The 24053-nt window shown below is 48.9% G+C and overlaps 1 protein-coding gene across 2 annotated transcripts in view; it reads left to right on the forward strand.

The window, feature by feature from the left end:
• The window catches only part of RARA (retinoic acid receptor alpha), a 186835-nt gene that overhangs the window by 10309 nt on the left and 152473 nt on the right, over positions 1 to 24053 (forward strand). Inside the window, exon 1 of one of the 2 annotated variants that reach the window (XM_081886352.1) lies at positions 18970 to 19211. The exons of the other annotated variant lie outside the window; for it this stretch is intronic. The gene's annotated coding sequence lies outside the window, so the exon portion shown is untranslated. Of the gene's footprint in view, positions 1 to 18969; positions 19212 to 24053 lie in introns of those variants that run through there. 2 annotated transcript variants of the gene reach the window in all.

The raw sequence follows: 24053 nt of genomic DNA on the forward strand, positions 1-24053 counted from the left end.
AGCTGCGGTCCTTGCTCTTCCGTGGCTTATTCGGGCATGAAACTTGCTAGACGATGCTGTAGCAACGAAGGGGTGTGTATGGCTGCAGCGGGGGCTGATCTGTTGAGGCAAAGAGGGCCCTGCCCCACCCACCTCACGCTTGATTCCTCCAAGCCCACCTATCTTCTTACTTCCAACCAGTCCAAAAGGTGGCCCTGGCTGCCAGCTTCCCCCCTCCTTAGTCTTGGTTTGGTTGCTGTGGAACTCAACAGGCAGGAAGATGAGGATGGGGACGAAAAGTAGAACTGTTTGTGTCTTGTTCTCATTAGCTCAGGCTCTGTGTTGTTATTGGCTCTGGCTCTCTGGCCTGCCTTGTCTCCCTGCCTTCTGCCCCAACATCCCCAAACAGCAGCAGCCAGGGCTGATGATCAGATCTCAAAGAGTGGTCCAAAGCAGGGAGGGAAGTGGGGCTGAGCTAATGGGAGCTGGGTGGTGGCCCTTTTTTATTTTTGCAGCTCTCCTTTCCCCCTTCCATGACCCACTTTCCCCTCTGTTCTGTGCCTGAGAGTGTTTTGGAGGGGAAAGGGCTTGCAAAGTCTTGGCTCTTTCCACCACCCCCTCCTCCCTTGATGTGGGGCAATCCTCCTCTCGCCACTAGTGCTAAGTGGAGGCTGTGTAGAGGGTGTCCTCTTGGGTGCCAAACTCCCTTCCTTGGAAGGTCAAAGCTTTGCGTCTTCTTGTGATAGAAAGAAAGAATGCGAAGTGGGGAGGGGAGGGATGAGATGCCAGTTATCCTGTCCTCCCCCCCCATCCTGCTCGGCTGCCCGCTTCTGTGTCCCTGTGGTTTCAGCCGACCAATTGAATGTCTGTGTGAGCTAATCAGATCTGACAGCTGAGAAAATACTATGTTGGCTTTTAAGGCCAGAAATTGACAGAGAGAGTGGGGAACGGGCGGGGTGGGAGGCATGGTACGAAAGGAAATGTATGTTTTGTGTGCAGACCGATCTTAAAGGGGGGAGGCTTTCCCTGACTACTTGGTTATAGAATGCTACAGAGTCTACCTTTAGGTGCTGAAAGTTCGAAGGAGAGGAAATTGGGTTTGGATACTTGCAAGGCGAGGCCCTGTGCTGTTTCTGAGCCCAGGCACCACTGCTTCCTGCAGCAGGGAGTTCCAGTAGTTTGCAAGAGAAGCATCCCCTCTCAGGTGGAATGGGTGCTGAGCAGCTGGTGTAGGAAGGAGGGTCGGGCAATAAGCAGAGAGTTGAGGAACAAAGAGACTGCCGTGGAAAGCCCCTCTCCTCTCCTGCATTCAGGTCACCTCCATACCATACATTTAAAGTTCATGGCTTCCCTCAAAGCATCCTGGGAACTGTAGTGGCAAAGAAATATAGCAATTTGCCTCTGACGCTTTGCAAGAAACAGGCTTTCTCTTGCTCATCAGTCTCTTTTATAACATTCAATTTGCCTTCACCCAGAGGTGGGAGGACTTCAGGCTTGTAAGATCTACTATTTTTTTACTAGAGCACCAAGATCCACCAACTAGTGCTTGTTGGAGAATAAATCCATTTAGAAACAGCACATTCTGAGCCCATGGACTTGTTCTGAATATCAGGACGGAGTAGAGTGCTCAGTCTTTTCACTCCAAAGTCAACTCCTGGTTCCCCCTGAATACACACATGCACACATGCTTCATCCATTTCAGTGGTGTTATTTGGGAAATTTGACAAAACATTTTGCATTGGTTCTTCTGGAGCAGGAGCTCTCCTTCTGCCTGCTAGAGATGATTTCAGAGGTGTCTTCTTTTGTTGTGCATAAATACACAGGTTATTTATTTCCCCTCCAAGACCCAGAGGAATATAGTTGTCTACTACCTCTGTTTGCTTGTGTAGCTAGAAGAATGATCAAATCATGACTTAATTATTCCCGGGCCTTTCTAGTGAACTGACTGGGGAAGTAAGTCTATCCATATGTTGGGCTTCAAAATTGTGAGCCTTGCCAACCGAGGCTGTCTCTATTAAGCGAGAAATATGCAAAAGAGTTATCTCTGAGCATATATAGAGTGTTCTCCTGTTGAATCGAAACACCAGCCACTTGGACATTAGGGGGAGCTAGACTTGACTTGCTGATTTAGGGACTTGAGCTTGATAGCGGGATTTAGCCCTGGCACATTCAACCTAGTAATAAAAGAACATAAAGACGAAAGGGCCGTACTGAGAGACAGCAATATCTGAAGGTGTGGGAGAAAGTGGGTTGGTGCTGTGATAAAGCAGAGTTGCCACTGGGTGTCGCCATTACTCAGTATAAGAGAGAACTGTTTTGGGGTAGACACCCTGGGTGTGGACATGGGTGAGAGCGCAGAGTGTGCTGGACACATCCAGCACCTACCAACCAACATGTAGTGCGATGTCCAATTCTTAAAGAGCACACCTCCTCACCCCCTCAGCTTTTCCCTCAAGCCCCCTGAGCTGGCATCTGATCTGGGGTACCATTGCTATGCATCTCGAGAGTGTTGTTTGGGGTTCCGTGGCCTCCTCAGGTCACAGTGGACTGAAACCCAGGCCTGGCTCCCCTTGCTTCATGTACCAGGGCCACCCCGCCCCTTTCCGCTGGCAAACAGCTGATGTCTCGCTGACCTTTCGCCAACTTGGCAACGAGCAAAGGTTGTGGCTTGGAGCCTGATTGGAGCGGGGGCACTGGGGAGATTTCCTAGCCAAGGATTAACTAATGGCTGTCCAGGCGGGGGAGGGGGGAGCCCTTTTTTCAAATATGACAATCCGGTATAGCCCCTCTTTCCAGGAATGTGAGACTTTCTCTTCTACTCATCAGAAGTCCCCAAAATTTCCTGGGTTTTCAGAATAGTTTGCCTTGAGTCACTTGCTCCCCCCCCCCAAAAAAGCCAGCCCTTGCTCTAGCCCAATAGATCACATTTGCTTCCCAGGGGATTCGGGAAAAGCCCCCTCCGTTTATATTCCCCCAGGATCATGAAGTTCCAGTTTTCCAGATCTGTTTCTACAACTCCACGTCCTCGGGGGAAGCAGAAGTAATGCCCCCATAATCCTCCGCTCTGTCTCCCTGGACAGTTATTTCCAAAGGTCCCAAAGGTGACTTTGCTGCCAGGGTCCTTTGCTCTTACCGATTCCACCTACTCCAGAGCACTCCCAAATCCCAGCTCCTGCATGCTTCGCTGTAACCCATTATTCCGCTTCTCTCCCAGAGCTGCCGGGAGAACCCAGGAGGAGTCCTGGCTGCTTCTTCCCTCCCCAGATGAGCTGCGCGCGTTCCCTCCACACCCTCCACGACTAAGCAGATAACACCCCCCCCCCAGTGGCTATTTATAGTCTACGGTCCCTAGTGTGTGTGTGGTACGTGCTCGGCAGCATAAGAGGCGGCCACGGAGGGAGGGAAACGCGCGCCAGGTTCAGATCAGGATTCTGGCCTCTTCAGGGAGCATGGCTTGTGTGCCAGCTGCTTGGCACATCCTCCAATCCTCCATCTCGTTGCTATGGAGACTGGCTCTGCCCTGGGGAGTCCCCGGGCAGCGCAGTGCCTCTTGTGGGGCGAAAATAGAGGTTGGGGGGGGGGGGAGACAGAGAGACAGTGGACTGGAGTGGGGGGCACCGAACACACACTTCCTTTCCTCCAAGACATCCTTGGAGGTTCCTGAGGTGTGTTGACAGTGGCCACTAGTTAGGGCGAAGGGGGCCCTTCCTCACCACCCTCGGTCTGCCCCAGACGCCCTCTTCCTTCCTGACATTCTTGCTTACATCTAGTCCAGGGGGTGGCACTGCTTGGCAGCTTTTAAGCATCAGGGTTGCCCCCTGTGAAACTGAGCAGGAAGGAATGGGATGGGAAAAAGAACTGCAATGAGTTGGCTGTGCCTCCGGTCTACTGCTGGCCTCTCTGCCTGCTCCCGTACCATTGGGCAACAGCCACCACTGTACCTTAGGGGTAGGTAGATAAATCTATAGATTCCATAGATAGCAGCCTTTTTCTTTGGAATAACAGCTTTACACTGAGTAGGCAGGGGTACCGAGGGCTGGCGAAGGGAGTCGAACCCGAAAGTGCAGTGGCAAGGTGGGAAAATGATTGTTTCAGAACCAAAGCAGCTTTAGCAGTGCTGGGAGAAAGGGAAGCAAACTGTAGCATTCTCTGGTTGGGGGGGGGGGCGTGAGATTAAAGAACATTTTCCCATCTCACTTCCTGCTTTTCGCCAACAGGTTTAAGGGGTGGGTGGGTGGGGAAACTCAGTGGCAGAGCGCATAGTTTCAGTGCACAAGAATCCAGGTTTAGCCCCTGGCATCTCTTGTCAAACAAGGATCTCAGGTAGCAGGGATTTCTTAAAAGCCCCTTTTGCTGAGACCACTGCAAAAAGTAGACGCCACTGGATTACGTGAACCAACGGTTTTTCTCGTTCCACTTGTTTCCAAATGCAATGTTGACCCAAAAGGACAGGTTTTCTGGTGTTGTCATAACCTGATAGTTCCAACTGACATCAAGCCATCCTAAAAACAACACTACTTGGGAGTAGAGGGGGAATCTTGCTACAATTGCACACATTGGAAAGGGCCAGGTCACATTACCACAAGGTTTTATACATGATTTCAGAAACATCAGCTGGTTCAGCATCTGGTGGTCAAACTTGGGGTGGTTAGATAGACTGAATATATTTTGCCACTATGTAATTACCCTAACTTAGCAACCAGCATGGTTACGGGTGCAAACTGGAAAATGGTAATCCAAAACAGAGTAGGACAAGGGTATCTGAAGGACCATCTTCTATCTTGGATCTGGTCATTAGAGGCCCTGATGTAGATGGTGGAACACCTTGTTGATTGTGGAACACATTCTCAAGAGACATTTGCCTGCGGCTTATTATTTTCTCTTTTAGGTGCCAGATCAAATCTGTTTTATTCCCTCAAGCCTTTGATAGCCATTCTGGTATGTAGTGGTTAAGAATGCTGGACTACGACATGGAAGATCAGGGTTCAAATCCTCCCTTAGCCATGAAGCTCACTGGGTGACCTTGGGCCAGTCACTTTTTCTCAGCCCAACCCTACCTCACAGGGTTGTTGTGTGGATAAGATGAGGAAGGGAAGAACCATATATGCCACCTTGGGCTAATTGGAGGAAGGGTAGGGGTATGAATGGGATAATAAATAAATGTAAAATTTGACATCCTGCTTTTTTTTTTTTTACTCTGCTACTAGACTTGTGTTAGACTTCAATTGTTCTTTTTCAAATATGTATTTGGGTTAGCTGTTGTTTATTTTGAACTGCCTTTTGGGGAGAACTAGTGGAAAGGTGAGGTGTAAATATTTTAAATAAATAAGTAATAACCAGGGCAGCTTATGTATAAGAAAACAAAATGGAGCCATGAATTAGTGCCATCCTCTGAGTTACTACTACTGCAGCCAAGCTTCTGACCCTGTGCGGCTTTCCTTCAATTTGTTCGCATTTCCGGACTACATTGCGGGTGTGGAGAATACCAGGGCCGCATTCATTTCAAGGTAACTTTTCAGGGGCCACATGCCCAGTGCCAGAAGCAAAAATGGGTGGCGCAACCAACGTTAATTCATTCACACACCCCTCTCTATCCTCCATCCCTGCAAGTGAGAAGTATTATCAGAATCCAAAGAAACAAAACTCTCAAGGGGGTTGCAAAGCAGGGCTGGTGAGGAATGTGGCCCAGGTAAAGAGGCCTAGAGAGCTGCACTTGGCCCCACCCCCACCCCAGTCCCTATGCCTTCCTACCCTATGCTGTCTTCACTACTTTGCTTTCAGCTAGTCCCTCGGCCTGTTCTGCGCAATTGCTGTACCCCCAGAGCTTGCTATATACGGAAAGCATGTCTTTGTTATTGTGGAGTGCTCTTCAATCTTGTTCTCCCGTCTTGCTTTTCCTTGCAGCTGCTGTGCCCCTTGAGGTGGATTGATATTTTCTATTTTAAAGAAAAGTGGGAGAGTGGCTCGGAAGTAGCGGTCTGTGTGCAAGGCGATCCTGAGGATCCATAGCAGAGGAGGGTGGGGTTTGGGGGTTTGTTTGTTTTATAGTGCAGATTCTCAGTTCCATCTGACTTACCCGTTATTATTACTACAGCACACTGCCTCATGTCCACTTTCCCTCGCTCCATCTGCCTCCGTCCTCAATTCTCTGTTTGGTTCTCCCAACTAATCTTCTTCCATGGTGGCCAAGGCTGACCAATCCGTGTATTTGTTCCAAATTAGGAATGTCTTCACTCCCCACCCCCCAATAATTCCCAACACTGATTGCAACAACAACAACAACAACAAAATTCAAGTTCAGACCCCTTCAATACTCCTGCCACCTTCCTATGTCTAGACAGGGCCTGAGGGGAAATTCCTCCAAGTCTTTTTTCAGCCAGGCTCGCTCGAAAACCCAAGCTTTTGGGAGATAGCAGGCTGTAAATTTAAAATTAATTAATGAATTAAACAGAACCTCAAGTAGGTGGGCCTAGGTACCTAGACACTGCCCATAGTCCTAGCCTCCTCTTCTGAACTTTAGATCCCGTTCTAGTTGATGATAACACTCTACAACCTTGCCTTGCAGTTATTACCAGGTCTACCCCATTCTCCTCAGAGCTCCAGCAACGTTAGCATTTAGTTTTAGTTTACCCAGTCCTTCCCCCCACCCCCTGCTTAAAAATTTCCCCATTAGTATTTCATACAGACCCTCTCCATCAGCATAGCCCACCAAAGCCCTCCAAATTGTGGCGGCGGTGGGAAGGGACCTAGAATATCTGCTACATGCGCAGCCCTAGTGTGTATATGGTGGAAGGGTGTGTGTTGTGTAGGGGGTTCTCTTTGTGGCCAAGCCTGGTGCAAGCTGGCTGACCGCAGGGGAATTCATCTTCCCGCCATCCCCTCGGCTCCCGTTTCTGCCGCAGTGCGTGAAAAATCGATGGCGCAAATTGATTCACTCCCGCCGGCGGCAAAGCCCTCCCACCCCACTCCCCCCTTCCCACGGGAACCGTTAATCAATTCCCTCACCAGAAGCTCATAAACAACTGTTCCCTGGAGGGGGAATATGTTGGGGGCTGGGGTTGCAGATGGGAGGGGGAGGAGGCGGTGGAGAAAAGACACCCTGCCTTGCCCCACAAATTTGTGTATGGATCAAGAGAGAAATGGGGGCTGGCTGGTTTGGTCTGTGAGGCACAAGCCTAAGTGGGGGAGCGGTGCTTGGGCAATTGGGGTGTCATGTGTGTGTCCCTGTGGTGAAATTGATGGATATCTGTACCAATATCCAAACCACGGTGGTAGAGACAGACAAGCCACATTCACACTATATATTAAAAGCACTATGAGACCACTCTAAACAGTCCCAAAGAATTCTGGGACCTGTAGTTCATTAAGGGTATTGAGAGTTGTTAGGATGTCCCTATTCTCCCCTCCCAGAGCTAAAATTTCCAGAGTTCCCCGAGAACGCCTCCCTTGTTCTCTTAGGATGGCAATAGCGCCCACCTGAGAGGTGCCGGAACTGAGTTCCAGTGAGTTCCAGCTGCAAAACCCTCCCCCCCCCCACTCAGCACCCTTGGCGAACTGCAACTCCCAGAATTCTTTGGGGGAAGGCCATGAGTGTTTGGAATGGTATCATCACAGTGAATTGAATATATGTTATGGAAATGATCTTAAGAGACTTCAAACAGCTCAATTGTAGGACCGATTGATTCAAAGGATCATTAGAAAGCGTCCTCAGTGAGCAGCACATGTCAAATAGCAAGGAGTACTTTGTGTGGGAAAGCACTGGGAAAGACGAGAACGTTTGGCTGTTGTACTAGACCGAAGTCAGGGCTAGGAGTCCTGCTGTTCTGCTCCTGTCTTGTGATGTTTGCAAGGCACACTGTTGCCTCTGGCAAGGATTGAGGAGCCTACGAGCCTGAACTTCAGCCTGCCTCTTCTGGGCTGTTTGGTTCTCGATTAAGTGGGCAAGAATCAAGCACAACCACAGAGAAGCTGCCAATGTGCTGTATTGTACACCGGACTGCCAATATTCCGTATTCTGGGTTTGATTTGTGGCACAGTTGCCCCCAAATCCCGAGTACCTCTGGGCTACATCATGCAGAACTGTGACTCCCTGCCCACTTCTGGGGCTTCAGCCTAGCAAAAACAACGCTATCTGTCTGGAGAGCCCTCTAGCTGTTGCTAGGCAACACTGAAGTTGTGCCTCTCCCTTCCCCTCTACAACTGGTTGGTAGACCCCCCACGATGATCATGGTCCTCTGTCCCCCTCTAATGGTGGCTACTCACCTGGACAGAGAAACATGGTGCTGCCTCTGTTTCACAGTAGTTTATAAGCAGCAAGCTATGGTACCCTATTTCCCTTGGAACGGCCCTCGCTGTGCCCCCACAAGACAGCTGTGGCCCACTGTCCTTCTGGGTTGCTAGGCCAGACACAGCCATGCTTTCCTTTCTACCTCTAACTGTGGCTTATCTCGGTCGGTCTCTCTTTCTCTGATCTCCCTACAGCCTCCACAAATCCCTTATCTGGACCCGGCCTCCCAACTCCAGCCGCCGCGATGGCATCTGCGTCACGCCAACCTGCGCCCAGCCTCATCGCGTTCCGTGTGAACGCAGAACGTGGCGGGGGTTGTTTCGGGTGGTGTGAAGAGCTCTGGCCCATCTGCCTCGTGGGGGAGGAATCCCCGCATCTCCCCCCCCCCGCCCAACAAACCACCTCGCAGTTTCCAAGAGTGCCCCCTCGTTTCTGCGCGCCTGTGCCAGCCTCTTCCTCTCCACCCTGTCCTCCCCTGCCCTCCCCTTACATAAGCTGCACGTGGCGATGTCACCGGCTTGGCCCAGATTTCTTCTGACAGCAAGCGTTTTCCACACGGCTGGGCTTGTTCTGCTGCTGCAGGAGCGGCGGTGGGGGATGGGGACCCCGAGTAACCCCCTTCAACAAAGGAGAATCTGGCTCCCAACCCTTGCCGTTCTCCAGTGAGGAGTCGGTTCCTGGGGCTGCGGTGGTACTTGTATGTGTGCTAAAGCAATGTGTGCTTCTTTCCTTCCTGCGATATTGCGATATACTGTGGTACCTCTGGTTACGTACTTAATTCGTTCCGGAGGTCCATTCTTAACCTGAAACTGTTCTTCACCTGAGGTACCACTTTAGCTAATGGGGCCTCCCGCTTCCGCCGCACGATTTCTGTTCTCATTCTGAGGTAAAGTTCTTAACCCGAGGTATTATTTCTGGGTTAGCGGAGTCTGTAACCTGAAGCGTATGTAATCTGAAGCGTATGTAACCTGAGGTACCACTGTACCCAGATTTGGGGTGTGGGGGATCAGGGCAGGCCCATAGGATAGGAACAGGGGGCGTTTAGAAGTATGCGAGTGCTTTCAAACTACCGACTTCTCCTACTGCCGCCAAATCTGATGGGTGGCTGCTTTTAGAGCCATCACTCACAACTTCACAGGACGGTAGCAGGAGCAGGTCGGTATCCCTCCCCATATTGCTCCCAGCTGGGCCACGGGCCCCCATGCTGCAAAAGGGGCAGCGGGTGGGCGGGGAGGACTACAGAGGCTCCCCCTCCCCCCCCACTTTTGTGTTCACTCCTTGTCCCTGCAAATCTATTCCAGCTGGTTGAATTGTGTTTGGACTCCAGATGGAACCAGGAGTTGCCAGTTGCTGGCGGAAGTCGGCAGGCTGTGTTCCCTGGCTGGCTGGCTGCAGGAGACTTGACAGATAACGTTCAGGGGCTGGTGCAGTCCTGTACCCCCTCCAAGGAGCCTCCCCTGCTAGCTTGGGTTGGTCTCAAGTTCCCATCAGGAAGCTAGAAGAGGATGAGCTGCTGCGGCCAATCAGATAATTTCAGCTCTCTAAGGGGGGGATCACTACTATATTCTAGGCTAATTGTGTCAGCCATGTGATCCCAGCCCTGAATTTGAGAGGGAGCAGAGTTGGGGGAACTTTTGTGAGTGTCTGGGGGTTACCCCCAGGGCATGAGGAATAATTGTAAGGGGAAAGAAGGGCCTCTGAGCATGTGGAGAGTGCCGTTAAGTATTCACAGCCAGACTCTACATGGTTAGGAAAAAGGGCCTTCAAGCAGGAGGGAATGGCTTTCAGAGAGGCTTGGGAACCCCAACACCCCTTTCTTTTCCCTGTCCAGGATTTGGGATTTTTTTCTGCTGCTGGTGGAAGAATTGTGTGTGAGTGAGACAGAATGAGACAGACAGAGTCTGATTGGGATCTATTAACTGTCTGCTTACAGTGATCCCCAAGCAAGTAACATATAGTTTGGTGAGAGTTACCTCGGTCCAGTCGGAGAAAACTGGTTGCTGTGTGCAACCCTTTGTATTACAGCTGATGTTTTCTGAGGAAAGACCTTTAAAAAAACAAAACACACCCTAATTTAAACCCTTCACCTTCGCCTCTGTCCAATATCTCCTAGATCACAGGGATGTGCTTGCCCTGGGATTATTGCTGCCAGGGTTGGGAAGGGGCAGCAGCGCACACATCTGGCAAACATTTGGACCATTCCTAGATGCTGAGCACATGGTGTTGATGGATGGATGGGCCTGGGGAGAGGGGGCTTGCCTTGCAGAAGGGAATATAGTGTATCTGTCTGTCTCTGCTTGTTCATTTGGGATCTCTTTCCCTGCTTCCTGGGAATAAGCCCCATTTCCCCTCCCCCCAGCTGTTTCTCATCTTGGGAACCCAGTGCAAAAATATGGAGGGTGCAGTCTCTGAGGCAATGGGGTCTTTTCTGTATATTTGTTTCAGTCTCTTAAGATGTACTAAAGCACTTTGTCCTGGTAAGTAAGGCTTCTGGGCTCTTAGAAGGAAACAGAACTCTGTACCAATTTTCGCTACAAAGGGAGAAGACAGTGCTCTGCATTCGTCACAAAATGGAAGCTAAGTCTGTCACATACCTAAGATCATATTGTTATGCAAATGTTAATCAGTTCGGAATAGCTAACGCATTTTGACTCTCTGTTTGCAATCAGTAACAGAGTTGGGATGCACAAAAATCCACAATTAAGCCTTGTAAATAGCCGCTTGCCTGGTCACCTATTGTCGAGTAAGGTGCTCATATAGGGATGATACTCAGGACTGGTTACTTTTAGTGCTACCAAGTCCTTCCTCTGTACTTAGATGTGGAATTGCAAATGCGCTTCCATACCTAGGGGGTACATGGTAAATTTGTGTGAAAACTTGCCGCTATGTTCCATCCAAACTAGCGAGTATGAGATACCTGTTTGTGGGGAGCAAGTAGCAATGCAATCATGTTAGTTTATCAGGCTGTCCGCTTTAAAATTTGCACTAAAATGCTATTAATTCAAGTGTGCTATTGCAAAAACACCTTAAGATATCTTTAATGTAGGTGAAAAAGCATTTTAGTGCAAATTAAGAGAGATTTAAAACACTACTTAAAAAGTACTTAACCGTTTCCTGAAGTGGCTATAGGCTCAATCACACAAAATGTCACTGCACATGTGAGAAAAGGTTTAAAGCAAAAACAAAAAAATGGAGAGTAGCGCTCAGTTTATTTACATCCGCAGATGTCAGGCTAGCATTCCATTCTTTTTTAAATTGACTGGTACAGGTTGTAAAAAGTGTGAGTAAATGAAGAGTGAATATTCCAGAGTAGATGCCTAGTGCAAAAGCACCGGGCAGGGAATCTTTTCTAGAGTGGAAGAGATTTGGTTCCATTCTTCTTCCAGGCAAATTGCTTGGTAGGCAGACTGGCTGGTAAGGTTTGTGGGCTGGGCCAGTGAAGTTTATGGACTTATTTGCTAGTAAAGTCCATCTTGGGCTAGTAAAGTACATGCGCAACAGCAGGTCAACCCTCTTACCTTGCTTCTTGACCACACTGATTGGGAGTAGGAGAGCAATTACAGGGTGGAAGAGGCAAGGGACATGCTAAGTGAGAGCTTCAGTATGAAGGCTTAGGAGGAGTGAGAGCCAGGATGGAAGTGCTTTTGCAGCAGAAGACAGCATAGTGTGTTAAAAGGCATGGTGCTGATGGGCATCAGCATTCGCCTTTCCAGAGGCTGATGGTGAGCCAAGAGTCCTCTTCTGCTCCAAGACAGCTCTGTTCCCTCTTGTGGGTGCATGAAGAAGAAGACAAGCCGTTCCTACGGTGGTTGTTCTTCAAAAAAATATTTTTCATTCTTATTGTTTTCGGCAGGGGGTCGGGGTGGTAGTTACTTGAATATAAAACAAGGGCTTTCTGAAGGCAGGAATTCTTTGCAATCTGGATGGGGAGGGCGTGCGGTGGTGGGGGACGGCGTCAGCGTGGGGTGGGGTGGGGGTGTTCTAGCAGGCTCTGCTCTCCAGCCAGCTGCCCTCTGCCTGGGCCCCTCTGCTGGCTTCAAAGGGTCCCGGAGGCCCCTTGCTTTGTAGGAAAAGATAAATCTGCCACTCTCCCCTGGCTTCGTTGGAGAAGGAACTTGAAGGCTGGGCTCCATCAAGACTGACAACCCAGCTTGTAGGGGTGGGTTGGGTTAGCAGGGTCTTTTAATTGGCTGAGGGAAGAGTGGCCCATTCTGCTGGGATCCAGTTGCTTGTGGGGCGAGAAACGGATCACGAAACCAAGCAAGAGAGAAGAAGCTGAAGTGGGGCAGATCAGTATTGGGTGCAGTAAGTACGCACCAGGGAGGTTAAATTAACAATAGGGACACTATGCCTTCAGGAAGGAGTAGATTCAGAAATTGTACTCTACAGTCTTAATACTGGATACGATCCTAGAAGGATTTGGAGGGTTGCTAAGAGGATGATTAAAGTACATTTAAAAGGCTAGATTAAAATGGCCCATGCCCCTCTGTTAGATAAGCTGGTGCATCTGCCTCTGAGCAGTGAGAGAGCCATAATTTAAGAGCATGGCTATTGCAGTTGCCACTGAAGCCATTTGAACCTGTTTGCTGTGATTTCCGGGTTTGGAGAGTTTTGTGCCAAATCTGAAAATCTGTTCTAGGGTGTGCACACTTCAGAATTTCACCTGCAGAAAAGTGGAACTGCAGTCCTGATCTCATGCTTATAGAGCCATGTTTACTCTCAAAGGGGAATCAGACATTTTGAGTCCCGTGTGGCTACATACCGCGTTTCCTTGTCTGTGTGTTCCCCCCACCCTGCACCGCCACACACAAAAAGTTTCCCCCTGTTACACCACTGCTTCTTTACAGTAATAATTTCAGGTTCTGCAAGCATGGTGAGTTAGGTCATGTGAAAGCACACTTTGCATGGTTTGAGAGAAAGCACATGTTGGTCTGATAAGCGCCTGGTCCCTTTGGAACTGGAGATCTGAACTCCAGCGCTCATCCTAGATTACAAAAATAACATTCAGAATATATGAATGCTGTATCTTTAATAGCAAGAGGATGGGCAAGAGGTTTTTTTTTTTTTTTAAAAAAGGTTGCCTTTGGGTTTTAACACGTGACCATTCCTTAGCAAACGACCCACCATTCCTTCCCTTCCCACTGCTCATTTTAAATATACTCTGATCAATATCACGAAGGAGGAACAGATTTTGAGGAACTCACACTGAGTCAGTGTCAGAGGGCCAAGTGGACAAGTAAGTCCTGCTTCTTAGCCATGTGCTGCTCAAGCCTTCCTAGTGTCCAGAGTTGTCACAATTTGCCATGGTGAACTTTGCTGGTCAACGAATACTGTCCAAGGCACTTGCATGCCACCCCTTGAGCTGAATTTGGCCAGCTGTGAGCAGCAGCATGGAAACCTAGAGCAAAGTATGTGGAAAGGCAATTCAGATAGTGTACTAGCTGCAACCAGAGGAAGGAAAAGCAGCCAACTGCAAGAATCATGGCGGTTGCGTATCCTTCTTGTTGTTCCTGCCTTCGTGGGGCATGAGAGGTAAAGGAGGGCACAGCTGTGTGCTCACCCAAGGGGAAGAGGAAAGAGTGGGGTTGCATGAACACAGTTTTCTCTGAAGGGTCTTTGTAGAGTAAACAAGTGTTATAAAGGGGAATAGAGGGGTTCCCTCATTAGCTACCCAGTACTAACACGTAGCACAGAGGTTGGAGGGCCTAGCCCCCCACCCCATCTGTCATGCCTTGAACACATAGGGATATATGGGTTGTCGCTGCCTCCTAGTTGGATCAAGACACACCTTGGCAAGGGTCTTGCGCCTTTCCTGGCAAAGATCTGTGCCTCCCTAGCGACTCCTGTTGTGTGCTCCGAAAAACCATTACGCTAGACCTGAATTCCTTCCCAGAACTGGGGAGGGGGAGCAGGGGGAAATAAAACCTAGGAATCCTAGCTCCCAGACCCCATCCCTGTAATGCAGGCAGACCCACTCTGGTTTTCTGGCCACAGGAGCCAAATGGATCTAGCAAAACCCTCCCCTCCCCAATCTTGGAAAAGCATTGCTGTTCCTCATCAAGATGCAAGATGTCCATTTCAGACCATCTCATCTCTGTTTCCTCTCTCTCTCTCTCCCCACCCTCCCCATCTTGACGCCCAGAAACTCCCGCCTGGGACTCCAGGCCATAAATCAAGCCTGGACTGAAGGGGGGGGGAGAGACTTCCCCCTCCTGCTTCTCCTCCCCCTCAGATCCGTTTCCGGTCCCTTTCTGGCAATTAATATAAATGGACAGCAAGGAGCTTGGCAAAGGAAAATGCAGTCTTTGCCATAGTGTGTGTGTGTGTGTGTGTGTAACTGGAGTTTTGATTGGGAGGGGGAGTTGCTCCTTATGCAGACAGTTTTCTTCTGCTTCTGGCAAGGACAGCCAGACCCACCCCTTAGTACAAGCTAAGTCTTGGCTTTGGGATAGCTTCAGAGCTAAAGACCCAACAAAATTGATTTCCCATACATACAGTTGTGTGGTTTTTTTTTTTTTAAAAAGGAAAAACATTGCTTTTGGTTCTGATCCTAGGATTATTCCCATTTTGTGGGATCCTAATTAGGTTACCTTTAGGCCCCAAAAGGTTGGTATCTAAACTTTTTTTTTAAAATGAGGATATAATTTCGAGCTTAGTTGCGTCAGTGCTCATTCCTGGAACATTGTGATGGGGGGGGGGGAGACAGACTACCTTTGAGAGCAAGTCTTATTTTCTGCCTAGTTCAAGAGATTCTGCTGTTCATTCTGCTCCCGTGTTTATCAGGCCCAACACTGGGTCATTGGGCAAAGCTAGACACTACCCCAGCGGTAGGGATCCTCAGGCTCCCTCGGGGGCTGAATCCTGTACGGGGGGAACCGCCCGAAATCCAGCGTTGATCATCCTCTGTCCCCATAAGCCTCTGTTCTGTGACACACAACTCCTTTGCTCCCAGGCTCTGTCCCATGAGAGTCTGAGCAGCAGGTGACCTGGCAATCTCAATAATGTAAGCATTTCCACAACTTTGAGAGCTAGGTACAGTTCTCTCCTATATCTGATAAAAATTCCTTTTTAGAGGAGTGGTGAGGACCCCTTTTTTGGCCATATCAATGACTTGATACACAGTGGTGTAGCGTGGGTTGTCAGCACCCGGGGCAAGGCAAGTAATTTGCGCCCCCTAACCCGTGGATTTGCGCCCCCTAACCCCCAGATGTTGCGCCCGGTGTGGCCAGCCCCCCCCTGCACCCCCCACGCTACGCCACTGTTGATACAGATGTCCATTGGGCAGCGTTCTGTGAGCTTAGGGAGTTTGGCTCCGTCTACTCATTGCAAATGACCGAACTGATCAATATAGTGGAGAGAGATGTGGCAGAATTTCTTGCTCTCAAGTGGAAGCTGATTGGATGGAGTCAACACTAGAGCAATAAATGATGCGGATGCAGCAAGCAACATCCTCTGTGTATCATGGAATCATAGAAATGTAGAGTTGGAAGGGACTACAAGGGCCATTTGGTCCAATGCAGGAATCTTTTGTCCAATGTGGGACTGGAACCCACAACTCTGGGATGAATGTTTCAGTTCACAGAAACTTGCAATTAATTGATTAATCAACTTGTGGCATACTGGCAGCTCCCTCACGGCACAGCAGCATCCCTTGACATACAGGTTAGGAATTTTGGGTAAGCAGAGATGGGCATCACAAGTTTCTGGTAGAAACCTAGGGACTTGCTGGTTGTTTGGGATTCTGTAAAAAAAACCAAAAAAACCCACTACACAGGGCTGAGTGGATTTTCGTCTGCAAGACACTTTTTCTTAAATGTGTGCATAATTCAGGATCGTGTTAACACAAATTAATTATGTCTTAAAGTGTGAAGAGATTCTGAGTATGCACTCTTGCTTTGTAAATTAAAAACAAATCTTGGGGATTTTATTTTTTAAAAAGCAAAGCATGTGGACCACCTAAGACTGAAGTCTGTCATCTCTAGTGTAAGAGCCTTAACTTCTTGGGCTGCAGAGAAACGAATGCTTAAAATAAACGGTTGGAGTTCTCTTAGAAAAAGACGCCACGTGGATTTTAAGCCTGGGCACCATGACCTCAACTGGACTTAATTGAATTCATTTTGATGTCCCTGCTCGATTGCGAGCCTACAGCTGTTTCCCAGTGAACCGGGGATAGAGAACAGGTACCTGTTCTGCAGACATATGGCTTTAGTAGAGCTGGGCTTTTAGATTCATTGTTCCTTTAACAGAAACTCATTTCAAAGTTCAGCCTTCCCTTCAATTACTACCTTGGACAAAATAACCAATATAGTTGGATCTTTTATTTAAAGATTGTGTGCACTTTGTTGGAGTAATGTTTTGGTTATTTTTACTGCTGGATTTGATTTTTCCCATGCTTTTATATTATTAGTATTATTATTATGCTCCACCTTTCCTCCAAAAGAATTCAAGGTGGCATAAAGTTAAACAGTCACTCCTTTTTATCCTTCGAGGTAGGATGGGCTGAGAGATTGTGACTGTCCCAAGGTTACCCAGAAAGCTTCATGGCTGAGTGGGGGATTTGAACCTTAGTCTCCCCGGACCCAGTCCAACACCCTAACCACTTTTTTCTTTGGCAATTTGATTTTCTTCTTCTTCTACAAATGCATTATCTGTGCTTCTCCCCAAACAGCTCATACACATGCCATTCACAGGTACCTCACTTTCCAGGATTGCATATAGCTCAGTTGGTAGAGCCTGATACTCTTTGATCTCAGGGTTGTGGGTTTAAGTCCCATATTGGACAAAAAATTCCTGGGTTGGACTAGATGACCTTTGGAGTCCCTTCTGACTCTATGGTTACCTTTGCAGCCTAATCCAAAGCTGTGGAACCTTACATTTTTTTCATTTTTAAAGAAAAGCCACCCTCAGGCTGCAATCCTATCCTCATGGAATAAGACCAGTTGAGCTCCATGGGGCTTCCTTTTCATGTAGGCATGTATAGGATTGTGCTGTCAGTATCAGAACATGCAGAAGCAGCACAAAAAGTGCAGCGAGCATGTGCGCTTCCTCATTACCAGTGCCACACGGGTGACTTACCTGCGGCACCTCCAGGCACTAAGGATGGCTGGAGCTGGTGGGAGTTTGGAGTCCAGCAACATCTGGGAGGGCACAGGTTAGCCACCTTTGCCAGAGGGCATATACCATGGTGGCTATTTCTCACTTTTATAGCTTGTTTAATCCAATAGAGCAGGGGTCAGCAAACTTTTTCAGCAGGGGGCTGGTCCACTGTCCCTCGCACCTTGTGGGGGGCCGGACTATTTTTTTGGGGGGGGGGAAAGAACAAATTCCTATGCCCCACAAATAACCCAGAGATGCATTTTAAATAAAAGCGTACATTCTACTCATGTAAAAACACCAGGCAAGCCCCACAAATAACCCAGAGATGCATTTTAAATAAAAGGACACATTCCACTCATGTAAAAACATGCTGATTCCCGGACCATCTGCAGGCTGGATTTAGAAGGCGATTGGGCTGGATCCGGCCCCCGGGCCTTAGGTTGCCTACCCATTCAATAGAGCAACGTTTATTTAATTAATCAAAACATCCCTGGGTGGAAAAGTTGCTCCTTGTTTTACAGGGAGGGGAAATGGATGCTGAAAGAGGGATTTCCTCCAGTCTACACAGGGAGTCCACAGCAGAGATTGGACTCGGCCGTAGTCCTTCCACATTCAGATCCATCACTCTTGCCGCCCCATCGTTCAATCACAGCTTGGGTTAAGGGAGACAGCCTAGGTCAGAGGGTGTCTCATACGCAGCCTCCATGCTGGTGGTGATAATAACAGCACGTTTATCTTCCAAAAACTCTCTCATTCATCCTGCAAAGTAAGCCAGGGCTGTTGTAATTCCCACCCCACACCCCACGTTGGGACAGAAAGGCTGGGACAGAGGCGGGAGATGTGAATGGGGCAGTTATCTGGCTCACAGCTCAGCCTCTTAACAGCTGCCCGCCACCTTCCCTGGCACCCCGCTCTTTAGAAATGTTGCGCTCCCTTTCCAGAAGTTGCAACTCCTTCCTTCTGCGCTCTTTCTCTGGGAGTTAAAGGCGCAGTGCACAGGGCTGCGCTGCGGCGATCCTCGAGAGATCCTATCCATATCTCCTCGCGAATCAGGGCAGCGGTTCTGCAAATCCCCACCCACCCACGTTACATGAATTAGCCCCGCTGCGGGGCTGACTCCTGAACAGGCGCGGGCAAGGCTTGCATCGTGCGCCCCAGCTGTGGGCATGCATTGCAGCCTTCGGAAGCCAGTTCCGCGGAAGCCCGCGAGTGTTGCTTCCGAGTAAGCGCCGCCAGTCTCGGCTGAAAGTTCCGCTCCCCCCCTCCCTCCCCGTCTTCCAACAAAGCCGGAGACACTTCAAAGGGTTACTTCTCCTGAACCGCCAAGGGCAGCTCTTCCACCCTACCCCGCCCCGCCCCCCGCATTCTCCTCCCTCCCGTCTCCCGCAGCAGCGCCATTGGCTGGGAAAATGGAAATAGGCGTGGCCCGGGCCCCCTCGGTCTCCTCCCCCTCGGTCTCCTATCCCCCTCCCCTCCCCGCCCCATCCCTCAGCCCCGCGCTCCAGTGTAAAGTTTCACCCAAGCACATGACTGGCTTTAATGGCTGCTGAGCGCCGGGGCGCGCGCCCTGGCCAGCACAACGTTCCATTGCCTCCTCCCCTTCCTCCTCCCCCCGCTGCTCCGTCCCAGTCCCCGCACGAGCAGGGCTAGCAAGCAGCTCGAGCAAGCAGTTCGGTGCGACTTTGCAAAGCTGGACGCGCAGGGTTGCCTGTCTTTCCTGGTCTTCGCGGGAAGGAAGGCTTCGCTTCTGAGTCTATCGCGCGCAAAAGGGGGGGGGGGTCGGTAGAGAGTTTCGTACGCGGCCGAGAAGACGACCGAGGGGAGAAAAAAAAAGGAGACCTGCTTCCAGGTAAGAGATCCAGCGTGAATACCCGCCTCCCTTTCTTTGGCAAACTTTGCTCGGGGTGTGTTTGGGAGACGGTGGGCGTAAAAAGGAGGCTAGCTTGCGTTTTCTTTTATGCGCGTTAAGTTGCGAGAGGGGGCAGGGAGTCTGTCCGTGTCTCTCTTTTCTTTCTTTCTTTCTTTTTGGGCTTGTTTGGTTCCTGCTAGATTCCGATCGAAGTCTAGGATTACACTGCAAAACCCCAGCCGCTTTCCTCCTCCTCCCTCCTCCTCCTTTCCCAAAGTTGTGTTTTGATTCGGAGAGGATCGCCCGTCTTTCTCTCATTCCCCGTCCTTGCACCCCCTCCTTCGCCAATGACATCTCTCATCCTCGCGTCACCCCTCTGAACTGCAGCCGTTGCGCTGAAATCGGATGCGCTCCCCAAAGTAATCTTTAAGGGGCACCCTCCTGGCGCAAGTTGCTAAATCCGGAATTGCTGTCTTAGTTTGGTGAGCAAAGCTGCGGGCCTGATATTTCGGGGTGCCGTTTTGAGGGGTGTGTGTGTGTGTGAATTCTTCAATTCCAGTTCCACACACCCCCATCCTTCTCTCCATGAGGCTGCTTAATAAAACCAACTGTTGCTTCCAGTAGCTCTGGCCAGCTGTCACTGGGGCTGTCCGCTCCCCCCCCCCCCACGCCACCGCCTGCGACAAGGGTGGAAGGGAAGAGGTTTCCCTCTGATCCTATAAAGCCCCACGTTCTTCTGGAAACGCACCCCTATCCCCCCACCCATTTTCTATTTCCGTCTCTCCTACTTTGACTTACTTTCTGGAAGAAACGTATGTGTAAATGTGTGTGTGGGGGGAAACACCCCATGCTCTGGTCAAAGAGGCATCCTAGGGTTTAGGCTGATGGTTCTTCCTGACTTTCTCATCACTAAATGCATCTCCCATTTAAGGGTTATTTTTTTCTTTTTTTAGAGGGGGGAAGAAGTCTTTAGATGGGTTGCTGCACATTCATTTTTTAAGAAAATCTGTGAGCCGTGTGGATCTTTCTCTCTTTCCGGAGCTTGGAAGAAAAGGCTGATATGTGCTGTGTGCCACGTGTGGGTGTGGTTGGCGCTTCTGGTGCCTTCAGAAGACAGCTTTGCAGTTCGCTTTATATTATTAGTGGGTGGCGGGGGTGGGGGTGGCAGCAAACCCAACCACCACTTCAGTTTCGCCTTTGCCGCCCCCCTTTTCTTTATTTCAAGATAACTGTCGGAAGAAATTCCTTGGGTCGTGCCACCTCCCTCGGCACGATGGCAGTCCCTGTCCTTTGCAGGGAATCTCGGTGTCCAAATAAAAGACGGCAGAGCTAGCGGCATCCGCCTTGCCAAGCTGCCAGCGGTTGGTCGACCCGTGGGTGGAAAAACAAGACCGTGGCTTAGCTTTCAAGAGGACGTTTCCAACTCGGTCTGTGTTTTTGCAAAGTCTGAGCAGTCTTGTGGGTGTGAAATTGGAGCCGTGGCTCTTGCATTTTTGTGCCCAAGTCTCCATAGCTTGGGAGATCCAGTCTTGCGGTGGTGTTGCTGCTGCTGCTGCTTTGGGACTTGGTGGCCAGTTGGGGAGTAATTTTTGTGTGCATCTAGTGCCCGATGGGTGGCATTGTGCAGGTCTACAAAGAGCGCGCAAGGTGGCTTTTGCAAAGGGTGTGAAGAATAGCTTCCTTGGTGCCTGGGTGGTGCTTTGTTTTCTTGAGGTGCTCAGCGGTAGGGTGCGAGCCTGAGGCTGGTACCAGTTGGCTGCTTTTCTGTTTTAAAGAAATGAAAGAAACCAGACTCTGGTTGGGTGCTTAGCTGTCATCGAGGAAAAGGTAAACCCTTAAGAAGGGGAGCAGCCATCCATTGAGATGAATTATCAGCTGGCAGGACTTCAAAGTCGGGAGGAAGAAGAAAAGCATGCATAGTGTGTGGACATGCCTGTGCCTTTAAAAAAAATTTTTTTTCCTTCTCTGCCAGCCTTGGAACTTTGCTCAACTTGGTTGTCAACTATATAACACATCCTGGTCCCTTGAGAAGTCCAAGTTCTAATCGTGCTGCGTTTCCCTTTCAGCCCTGCACTCTTCATTGTTTTTTCTTTCTTTCGTTGCGTATCTTAATAATGATAAAGCTTAGGACGTAGGCAGTGCTTTGGAGCGTTCAAAGTGCTTCAAAGCCATTATCTCCGCGATCCTCCTCGCAGCAGCCCTGTAAAGTCAGTTTTGTACCTATGTGGCAGATGGGAGGCAGGAAGAACGGGAGCTTGCCTACCAAATTCTGTCCGGAGATCTGAACCAAAGGCACCTTGCATTCTTAACCACTTTCTGAAGAATCCTTAGGTGGAGGGGTTTTCTCTTTGGGGGGTGTGGGTGGGAGCAGAGGAGACAGATCCAGTGGTTGAAGAACCAATACTTCTATCAGGCATGCCAACTTGCTCTGTCCAAGGTGGGAGATGAGTTTGGAGAGGATTTTCTCCCTTTTCCTTTCTTCCCTTTTTTTGTTTTTAACCCAGACATAGGCAAACTCCGGCCCTCCAGATGTTTGGGACTACAATTCTCATCATCCCTGACTAACAGGACCAGTGATCAGTGATGATGGGAATTGTAGTCCCAAACATCTGGAGGGCTGGAGTTTGCCTATGCCAGTTTTAACCTCTCCCTCATATTGACATTCATTGGGTTGGGAATCACTGGGCCAGCTCCAGGGTTGATGTATGAATGGGGTTTTTTGCCCATTCTGAGGTGCATCTTGGGAATTCAGGGCTTCCCATTGTCTGCTGCCAACACCCAAATCCTATTGTTTGTGCCCGTGAGGTTTTTCCACGCGAGCTCTGGGTGCGAGTTCTGCCCCCTTGATGGCATTCCTTTCCATATGCTAAGTGGCACTCAAACTGCATCTTTAGGTCCCTCCTAATGTAGCTTTACACTACATTCTACAAACTACAGTGGTACCTCGGGTTACATACTCCGCTAACCCAGAAATATTACCTTGGGTTAAGAACTTTGCTTCAGGATAAGAACAGAAATCGTGCTCTGGCGGTGCGGCAGCAGCAAGAAGCCCCATTAGCTAAAGTGGTGCTTCAGGTTAAGAACAGTTTCAGGTTAAGAACAGACCTTCAGAATGAATTAAGTACTTAACCCGAGGTACCACTGTACATTATAGAGAGCTGTTCTGCTAGTTCTATTCCTCCCCCATCCCGTTCTTCTCTTAAAAAAAAAAGCCTTCTTTTCGATTACTTTTCAGATAGTTCAATAGGACCCAGAAGAGTTTGAAACGATATGTTCTGTATTTTTTTATCCCATGTGTGTAGAACAGATTAAAGCAGTAATCTTCCAGGTTTCAGGGATCTCTTCTCCAGACAGCAATACATTTTGCTTTTTCGTGTTTCGTTCTTTAAATGAAAATGGCCGAAGGGGTGTTCGAAATAAAACACGTACCAATGGAGCTGTATACAGTAGTGCACATTGCACGAAAACCTTCAGAGTCACATTTGGCTCCTAAGGCAGGGCCTGCATTTAGCTGTCTTGAATATGCGAGACCCCAGTGGGGAAGCAAGCGCCTTTCGAATCAGTGGGGCTTACTTCCTCATAATCCCTTCTGCGATTGCAAAAGAAACCAGCTCCTTGTGTGTTGTGCTGTGTGACCTTGCGGGATCATTTGAGTTAAATGCTCTCAATTTATGCCAGCTATGCACTTGGTTCATACCATAAAGGCAAACAAAGAACATGAGGCCATCAAAACAGCCTTGTGGACTGGTATCAAAGGTCCGTCTAGTGAGTCAAGCACTCTTGCTTCCTATGGTGTGGCTAATAGCCAGATACTCCTCGAGGGAGCTCACGAGGAAGGCAAGACTGAGATGGCCATTCCTGTTTGTTCCTGATGCCTTTTGATCAGAGAAATAGTGCTCCTAAAGTTGGATGTTCCATTTTCAGCTTTCACGGGAGGCATAGGAGTGTGAAAATACAAGCCTGCCCAGGCTGCGCAGAAACACAAACCAAATTGGGAATGTCCTCTTGAAAAATAGAAGCCGCTGTCTTCCATGATTTTGTCTAATCCTCCTTTTTCTAAAAAGCGTGTTAGTTTGTGGCCTTCGCATGTTGTGGCAATAAAATCCATCAGCTAATTAATTATACGCTGTATGAAGAAACACTTCCTATTGCTCGTCTGACAAGTTTGATTGTGTGTAAAGGATATTATTGGGAAGAGAGGTCCACAACTTCTTTCCAGAAGACCCAATGCCAGAAGATCATATAGGGCTGCATATACACCAAACATTTAAAGTACAGTAGTACCTCTGGTTACGAACTTAATTAGTTCCGGAGGTCCATTCTTAACCTGAAACCGTTCTTAACCTGAGGTACCACTTTAGCTAATGGGGCTTCCTGCTGCCGCTGTGCTGCCAGCGCACAATTTCTGTTCTCATCCTGAGGTAAAAGTTCTTAACCCAAGGTACTACTTTCGGGTTAGCGGAGTCTGTAACCTGAAGTGTTTGTAACCTGAGGTGTTGTAACCCGAGGTTCCACTGTACACTGCATCCCTGCAAAGAATCCTGGGAACTATAGTTTACCCTTCACAGAGCTATGCTTCCCAACTTCCGGGGTTGTTTATGTGCTACCAGCTTCCTGGGTGCAGCATCTCTATCCCCCACCCTCTTTTTCTAATTTTTGTTTAAACAAACAGACAAAAACACCAAGCTAAAGGTAATAATGAAGTCATAAAATCAGGGAGAATAAAATTACAATATCATAATTTAATAATAATTGTACAAAGCTTGAAAAAGAATAAGTGGCGTAAAATATATTCCATGGTGAAATACAAGGTTCACATTTGTCCCAAACATACCAAATAAT

This window comes from Podarcis melisellensis (assembly GCF_964234715.1).
Source record: "Podarcis melisellensis genome assembly, chromosome: 13".
NCBI classification, from domain to species: Eukaryota; Metazoa; Chordata; class Lepidosauria; order Squamata; family Lacertidae; genus Podarcis; species Podarcis melisellensis.